The sequence below is a fragment of the Mixophyes fleayi genome, chromosome 2, assembly GCF_038048845.1.
Source record: "Mixophyes fleayi isolate aMixFle1 chromosome 2, aMixFle1.hap1, whole genome shotgun sequence".
NCBI classification, from domain to species: Eukaryota; Metazoa; Chordata; class Amphibia; order Anura; family Limnodynastidae; genus Mixophyes; species Mixophyes fleayi.
Window position 1 is genome coordinate 260455287 of NC_134403.1, and position 8792 is coordinate 260464078.

Sequence of the window (8792 nt, forward strand, 5' to 3'; positions counted from 1 at the left end):
GAACAAGTCAATCCTGAAAGGATATAAGGGTCACAGTTGAATAAATACACTTCTCGCAGGGTTTTGTGCCTACTGCAAGACCACAAACATGGGCTCATATGAGCAGCTGACTAGGGAATAGAAAATAAGGATAAATGAAAGTTACAAAGCAGGTACATGCTAAAAACTATATCTACATGCCTCTAGCTTTCAATTCTAACTGTTAGATGTATCATAAAAAATAGAAAATTGAACTGGAACCTTTGAAGTTAAAGCAAAACCTGGAGAAGCCAGAAAAGTCTGATACCCATAACCGACTTATCACTAGAAAGGACCTGCAGGAGTCTTTAGAAGACACAGAAGTAGTGCTCCACAGTATAACATTACCTACACAAAAATAATTGCCATTGTAGTGTTGTCAGAAGGAATCCATTTTTACAATTTAATTGCAAAAGTCAACACAAGTATGCAGAACAAAACTTACATAAGCTAGACACATTTTGGAATAAAGTGCTATAGGCTGATTAAACAAATAAAGTTTGGCCTGTCAAGCTCTGTGAAATTTGTCCAGTTTCCACCTTTTTGTGATATTATATTCTGATATCTATATTCATTTTCTAATATAATGTAATATCACAAACACAAGAAAAGGGTCAAGCGCTGGTAGGAGATATAAATGATTACTCCTATGCAGGATATAGTAATATGCTATCAGTATACCTGCAGCTATCTAAACAAACAAGTACTGGGCTTGTAAACAGAAACTAATTTATAAAAACAAAATAGTAGCGCTGATATAACTATAGATACACATGTTTTTTTTAAATGGTATTATTTATATATCACTTATTGCAACTAGCATCTAAAACAATTCACAAAGAAATGTTAAAACAACAAAGATTAATGTTATTCAATTCTTATTCTCTGTATCTTGAAAAAATCATAATTTTAATATATTACCCTACACAATTGTCTGTCCTAATCATATGGATGCCTGTGGCACAATCCTATTGGTCATACAGACATAAATATGACATTACGTCACCCAATAAGATAAAAATAAACATAATAAAAAGGACACAAGTAGGCAGCTGGATGCAGAAATACATCATACAGGAGTATAGTGATCTGTATTCTTACCTCTACCACGTCATACAGCAGAAACCGTGAATGTCCCAGCCATATACACAGACTATAAATTCGGCAAAATGCAATATAAAAAAAAAACAGTACAGAGGCAAACACAGAACTGGACGACTGTATGATCGTTACTTTGCTCATATGGAACATGGCCTGTTTGGTTGCAAAACGTGATTCTTGTGAAACTTCTCAGCAATTTCATTGATTTCTACAACCAACAATAACCCAGTATCTCTCTTTTTATTTCTTAATCTCAGAATTATAACGTCTCTCATTCTTTCTCTAAGTGCAGATATAAACACAGAAAAGAATAAAATATATTTCTTTTATTTTTTAATAAACAATTATTAAATTGTCCCCATATTATATACAATTAGAAAGCAAGGATTGTGGCATTTCTTGGCTACGGCATGATGAAAAATATGCTTTACTAGACCAGAGCTTAACAGATTCCTACTTTTCTAGCTTTATTAATAACTGCTGAACTGCTTACTTGCAACTTAAGTACAAACGATTATCAAGTTACGTCTGTATTTTATTCTACGTTACTTCAGATTACTGTACTGATATTTATTGTACATCAGTCAACAAATATTTAAATATCACTGTTACTGTGTTAAACGTTTTCATCACCACTGCTTGGAAGGACACATAATAGTTTAGAAAATATGCTTTATAAGTTTATATATTTATATTTCAACCATTCAAACAATACAGGAAGACATTCATGAGAATACGGGGGTGACAGAATTTCTTGGGTTGCATTATGCAAGATGAGAGGTAGGTGAGAGACAGGGTTCTGGTGTTTTTGAAATGAAACCCTGCTGTAAGAAGCCCTGTCACCTCAGGGTTGTTGTTAATACAACAACCCCAAAGTGTTCCTTTGGGGTAAATTAGATCTGCCAGTTTCCAATCTCATTGTGCTGTCATCATTCCCCAGTGTGAAACAACAATTTTTCTGGTGTTGAAAGTTGTCACGGCTATGGATATTTTATGGATCCCTTTTGCCACTACTTAGATGTTATTAGCAGTGGATGGTGGAGGATAAACGCACACAACTTGAATAACGGAACTGGCTACTAGCTTGGCAATATATTCTTAACAACAGTCCAGCAACTAATAATCAGCAGAGTAATAATAATAGCCGTGCCAAACATAGAACCACAGATGACAAGGTAACTTGATTGTAGTTCAGTAGAGCATACAGGAAGCCGAGTAGAGAGGTAGTTGAGCCAATCAATATGAGTGCAGGTGTAATAGGCAACTCACGAGACAGTTCAGTGTGCAGATGTAGAAGTCCAGTACACAGGTAACAGCCGTAGGAGATTTAGTAAGCAGTGTGGAACTACAAGTACCAGGTATGGTGGTAGTGGATGTAGAAGTCCAGCACACAGGTAGCAGCAGTAGGAGATTCAGTAAGCAGTGTGGAACTACAAGTACCAGGTATGGTGGTTGTAGATGTAGAAGTCCAGCACACAGGTAACAGCAGTAGGAGATTTAGCCTAGAGCAAGGTAGACTGAGTAACACGAAGATCAGGAAATAAGCCCATAACCTTGGGAGGTTAATATAGTGCTCCAAGACCAATAAGGTTTAGGGAGTGGTCCAGATCACAGTAGCTGGGAACACCTGTGAAAGTAAGGTCTGAAGGAGTAGCAAGCAGAATCATGGTTCTTAAAGGGAAAGTCACAGAGCCGGGACCTGATTAAGGGAGCTGCGTGTGACAAAAGTCTTATCTAGCAGCACTATCTATTTAATATTTTGCACTACAAGTGCTTTGGGGTGTCCCATATTCCCCAGTGTGAAACCACAATTTTCCTGGTGTTGAAAGTCTAATCTAGCAGCACTATCTATGTATTATTTTGCACTAGAAGTGCTTTGGGCTCATTAAAATGGATTCACAGCAGTCCACAGATGAGCAGGATCAGCAAGCAGGTGCTGGCACCAGTCCTGATGGTAGTCTTCCCTGTACGTCATCTGGTAAAGCCTATGTAAAAGTACATAGTCTTTTTAAATCAGGAAAAAAAGCACACCTCAAAAAAATGCTACCGTGTTGAAGTGAAAAAGAACTGTAATTGATCAAAAGTTAACTGCCGATAAAAAAAATATTGCCAAAATGCCATTCTACACATGCAGTGGCAAAGAAAGAATGAGGCCTTCAGCTTTCCCTATTAGTGGCAGATCGAAAACTGTTACTGAGCCTTCTTCTTGTACAGTCACTCGTGACCAAGCAAGACCAAGTAATTTGGAGTCCAAAAGTAGTGCACAACTACTATTACGTGTGAAAGCCGAGCTGCAAGATAACAGTAAGACATTAGAGGAAAATATATGCTCAGAATCAGAAATGACACCAATCCCTGTGGAGAGTCCATTCACCAGTGATATGTGTAATCATGAGCATTCTGATAGTGTACCCATAAAGAAGGGCCCTTTCAGCTTTTCTGCTGATGTGTGCCTGAACAGTCCGAGTGTAGCCGGTGATACACCAATTGAGGATGCCACTTTGGAATTAGAAGAGGACGAGGGGGAGATTTGTGTAGGCGATGAGGGCGCTAATGAGGATGTTGATGAGGATGAGGTTGTTTGTGTCTGCACCAGTGGCAGCAGTTCTGGCACGTGGCAATAATAGGGCCATTGTCATGCCTGGGCACAAAACAAAAAAACCCACTTCTTATGTGTGGAATTATTGCTACCCAAATCCTGACAACAGTTGTATAGCCATTTGTAGTGTATGTCAAGCCACAGTCAGTCGAGGGAGGGACCTTAACCATCTTGGAACCTCATCCATGTTACGCCATTTGACGAGAGTTCATGGCAAGGTGTTGGGAAAAGCTGAAAGTTCTTCAAAAAAAATTAGAAGCACTCCATCATCAGCTAGGACCCTTTGGTCACCGACATCCCGACAGCTACAAAATACACCCACAACACCATCCTCATCAATATCCTCAGTAGCGCTCGGAGTTAGCCCTGCATCCCACTTAGTAAGGCTGGATGACTCCTGCACTATAATTGATTCCTCTGAAGAAAACGTTCTGCTGCTGCTGATGCTGGAGGTGAATCTTCATCCCTGAAGAAGGCCAAGAAAAAGAGCAGTCCTACATTGCAACAATTAACTATGAAACAATCATTTGCTAGGGGAAGCAAATATGACAGCAGTCACCCGGTTGCCAAGCGAATCACAGACACCATGGCTACTATGTTAGTGTTAGATCTGCATCTAATATCCACAATAAACGCAGCTGGTTTTTCACAGTTGAGGTTTTGTGTCCGCGTTACAAAATTCCATCGCGACACCATTTTTCCCGTAAAACTATTCCACTACCATACCAAAAAGTGTGTAAAAATGTAGAGATTGCGCTGAAAAATGCCATTCTGCCCAATGTCCACTTAACCACAGATATGTGGACAAGTGGAAGTGGTCAAACCAAAGACTATATGATTGTGACAGCCCACTGAGTTGGTCATTCGCCCTAACCAGCAGGAACAGCAGCAGCATGTACACCACTACGTAACATTTGTCACAGGCAGGTCACTCTTTGTATCACCGGCTTCACTAACAGGCATACTGCTGATAATTTGTTACGAAAATTAAGAGATGTGATTGATACGTGGCTTATACCACTTGGACTCTCCCCAGGATATGTCATTTCTGAAAACGCCAATAATATAGTGCGAGCATTACAGCTGGTTGAATTCCATCATACTCCATGTTTTGCTCACACCATAAACTTGGTGGTGCAGAGCTTGCTAAGAAATAACTGTGAGGTGCAGGAGATGCTTTCGGTGGCCCGTAGAATTTCGGGGCATTTCAGGCATTCTGCCACAGCATGTAGGAGATTGCAGCAGCTCCAAGAACAGTTTAACTTGCCCTGCCACCAAGTTAAGCAAGAGGTGTTAACTAGGTGGAATTCCACCCTGTACATGCTTCAGAGGATGGAGGAACAGCGCAAAGCCATACAAGCGTATTGCACAAGCCATGACATTGGGAAAGGAAGGGGAATATATTTCACTCTTGCACAGTGGGGAATCCTTTCTGAGCTGTGCAAGGTGCTGAAACCCTTTGAAGTTGTGACGTGTGAAGTGAGTGCAGACTCTGCTAGCTTGAGCCAAGTAATTCTCTTAATTCGACTATTGGAAAAGCAGCTTGAGAAACTGAAGGAGGAGATGAAAGAAAGCAATTCCGCAAAGTATGTTGGCCTTGTAGATCAAGTACTTAATTCACTTCGCAATGATCCAAGAGTAATTAAAATCTTGAACTCGGATCACTACGTTTTGGCGATTGTGCTTGATCGAAGGTTTAAGACATACATTGATTCTTTGCTTCAAAATGAGCAAGATGTTAACCTTTGCAAGGAGCTATTGGTCAGCAAGTAGTCCGCTGAACTGGGCCTTGGCTTGTCGACAGGCAGTCTTCTTTTCTATTTAACTACAAGTGGACGGGGGGGGCTGATACAGACAGTCACCAAATTACCTTTGTGCATTTCTATTTTTATTGTACAGTCTATGCAGGCCGTCTTCTTTTCTATTTAACTACAAGTGGACGGGGGAGGAGGGGCTGATACAGACAGTCACCAAACTACCTTTGTCCATTTCTATTTTTATTGTACAGTCTATGCTGGCCATCTTCTTTTCTATTTAACTACAAGTGGAGGAGGGGGGGGGGCTATACAGACTGACACCAAACTACCTTTGTCAATTTCTGTTTTTATTGTACAGTCTATACCGGCTGTTTTTTTTCTATTTAACTGCAAGTGGAGGTGGGGCTGATGCAGACAGAAACTAAACTGCCTTTGTCCATTTATTTTTATATTTAACTATAAGTGTAGGGTGTAATATACACCCAAAGACGATGGCTGCATTGCCAATAGGCTTGTAACAATCCTGTCCAGGTTTGCTACTTTCCCTGTCTGCTCTGTTCTCCTGTGGATCACATGATTCACTTTTAGGGTGGGTCATTCACACCTGCTCTATTTAAACTCAGCACTGACACCTGCTCATTGTCAGTGCAACTTGTTTGCTAGCCTGACTCCATGGACTCCTGTGTATTCTCTGACCCTTGTGCATTCCTGAACTCTCCTGTTGGATTCCCTGTGGGTGAACCTGCTTCATCAACCTTTGGGACTCTCCTGTTTGCAAGTATCTTTACGCATCATTTTACAAGACTTTGTTTATTATGCCAAGTGTGCAGATTCTCATCATTGTGATATACTGAACTGCCATCTCGTCTATACTACGGTCAAGAACTTATTTGATACCTTCTGGACTGTTCCACTGATGCTGCTATTTCTACACTCTGCGGTGATCAGACTCTTACCTTGCATATATGTTGTAGTGCTAATCTCTACTAATTACTGGACCCCTGTGGTATCCTGAAACATCGTTACTCACCATCTCTGTGTACAGAACTTTGCTGGTCTCTTTCCTTGTCATGTCTTGTCACAGCTAATCAACATATATGCTGCATAATGACTACTGCCAAATACAAAACCATTGCCACGCCCTGCCGTGACTAACTTACATATTCTGACGTGCACAGAACCCTGCTAGTAGTCAGCCGTGGACTCCTTCTGTGTTCAGTGGAAGCAATACATATTCTATGTGTTTTATTGCTACTTGCATTTATGTCCTATATATATATATATATATATATATATATATATATATATATATAATCCTTGTGATTTGCAGTACTGCCGTGTTTAATGCTTAACCATTGTATTGTTATATATAACAATCTGCTTATCTCTAACATTTCATTACTATTTGCTGCATTGTTTATTGTGTTGATATGTACTACGCTCATATTCATTGAAGTACTTTAAGCAGACCCATTGCCTTGTGTTCTTATTCTCTAAGCATCATATGATCCTGACTCGGCTAAGTCACGTGCCCAGGCCTTCGTGGGAACCGCCCACTAGGCCTGATATTATTCCAGTCCATAACAAGGCTAAGATGGAGAGGAAGACAATCAGGATTGTGTGTAGAATTAAGGACGGCCTACCAGGAATTAAACTGTTTTTTTGATAATTTATTAGCTTTAGAATTACCTTACTTATCCAAGAAACAGGTGGAGCACTAAATTAGGTTTTTTTAGCCCCCAAAAAATTGATTTTTAAACAAAATTGCAAAACCAAAACATGCAAGGGCGGTTTTGCCAAAACCAAAACACGAAGGTAATCTAGATCCAAAACCAAAACCAAAACACGGGGGTCAGTGACCATCTCTAATAGAAATACAACCTTTCGATCACAATTCACCCACACAGTTGTCAACATTCAGTTTTTAGACATTTTAACTGGGTTTGGGATTGATGGAAAAGGGAGTAAATCAGGGGAGGAGATAGACACATATGGGAATAAGGGAGGGAAGGGGGTGATTTGGGGAGACAGGAAGTTCAAGATGTTGAGTTTTCAAATGGTTCCTGGGAGAGTAGTGTTATGAAATTGGCACCAAAGGCTCTGAAAGGCAGCTAACCAATCAAATAAGTCATTAAATAAGCTATTTAAATATTCCATAGAGGAAAAATACCATCTGTGATTATCAAAGACTCTACTGGGAGGGGGGAGGGGACCGCTTTTTCTATTCTCTGGCGATTAATATATTAGCTGCATTACTTATATGAGTGATGAGTCTGTCCCCATGTTTAGTATGTGAAGAAATTATTTATTTAAGAGTAGAAAGGCAGGGTCAGCAGGTATCTGGAAATCTGGTATTTCATAGATTAAATTGATAACCATCTCTCAGAATTGGGCTATCTGAGGGCATTTTCACCAGATGTCAAACAAAAATGCTGATATTCCCAAAACCTCAACAGCAAAGGTCAGAGGACAGGGGATACATCTTCCGCAATCTACTTGGAACAAAGTACCATCCGGTATATATTTTATATGCATTTTCTTTCAGAGCTACATTAATAGAGGATTTAGCCATCCTGTGTTTGATTGCATCCCAGTCCTTTACCTCTAAAGTGGTGTTCAGATCTCTTTCCCATTTGGGTGAGTTTCCAAATTTTGTGCGTCCTGGTGAAGTACAGAGAATGAAAATGAAACCATTGAGATTTACAGTATAAATACAGGTGCACTCAATTTGAGCTTATTCTGTTAGTTTATGTGATCTTATCTGCATCTGAATAAAAATATAATTTGTATGTATTGGAAATACGCTGATTGCGCTAAATCATATGTCTCACATTAATCTGTAAAGTGGGGGGGGTGCAAAATCTTTTAAGATATGAAGAAACCGGTTACTACCTGAAACGGGGTGCTACTGGACTAAGAACTTTTTATTCAACACCCATTTCTCACAGTTTAATGTACTTGTTAATCCTTGGCCCAGTCTAAGTATATCCACCAGAGCATCGGTGTCTTATTATTTCATGTTATTAGGTACATTTTGCCCTTGCTATTACCTGCAATATTGTATATATTAGAAATAGAAAGAATATTGCTCTAATGTGTGAAAATAACAGGACAGCAGAAGTCATTTTGCTTGTATTAGCTAAGGTAATTACCATTTGTCTCAGAACAATGTCTGAGTGACTTGACATAGCTAGCTGGCAGCCCACATTAATTAGATAGCTCAACAGGTAATCTGAGAGGTAATTAGGTTAGAACTTCTAGATGATATGCAGTGGGCCTCCACAGTATTACACTGGCTGAAATAACATTGGGAAATG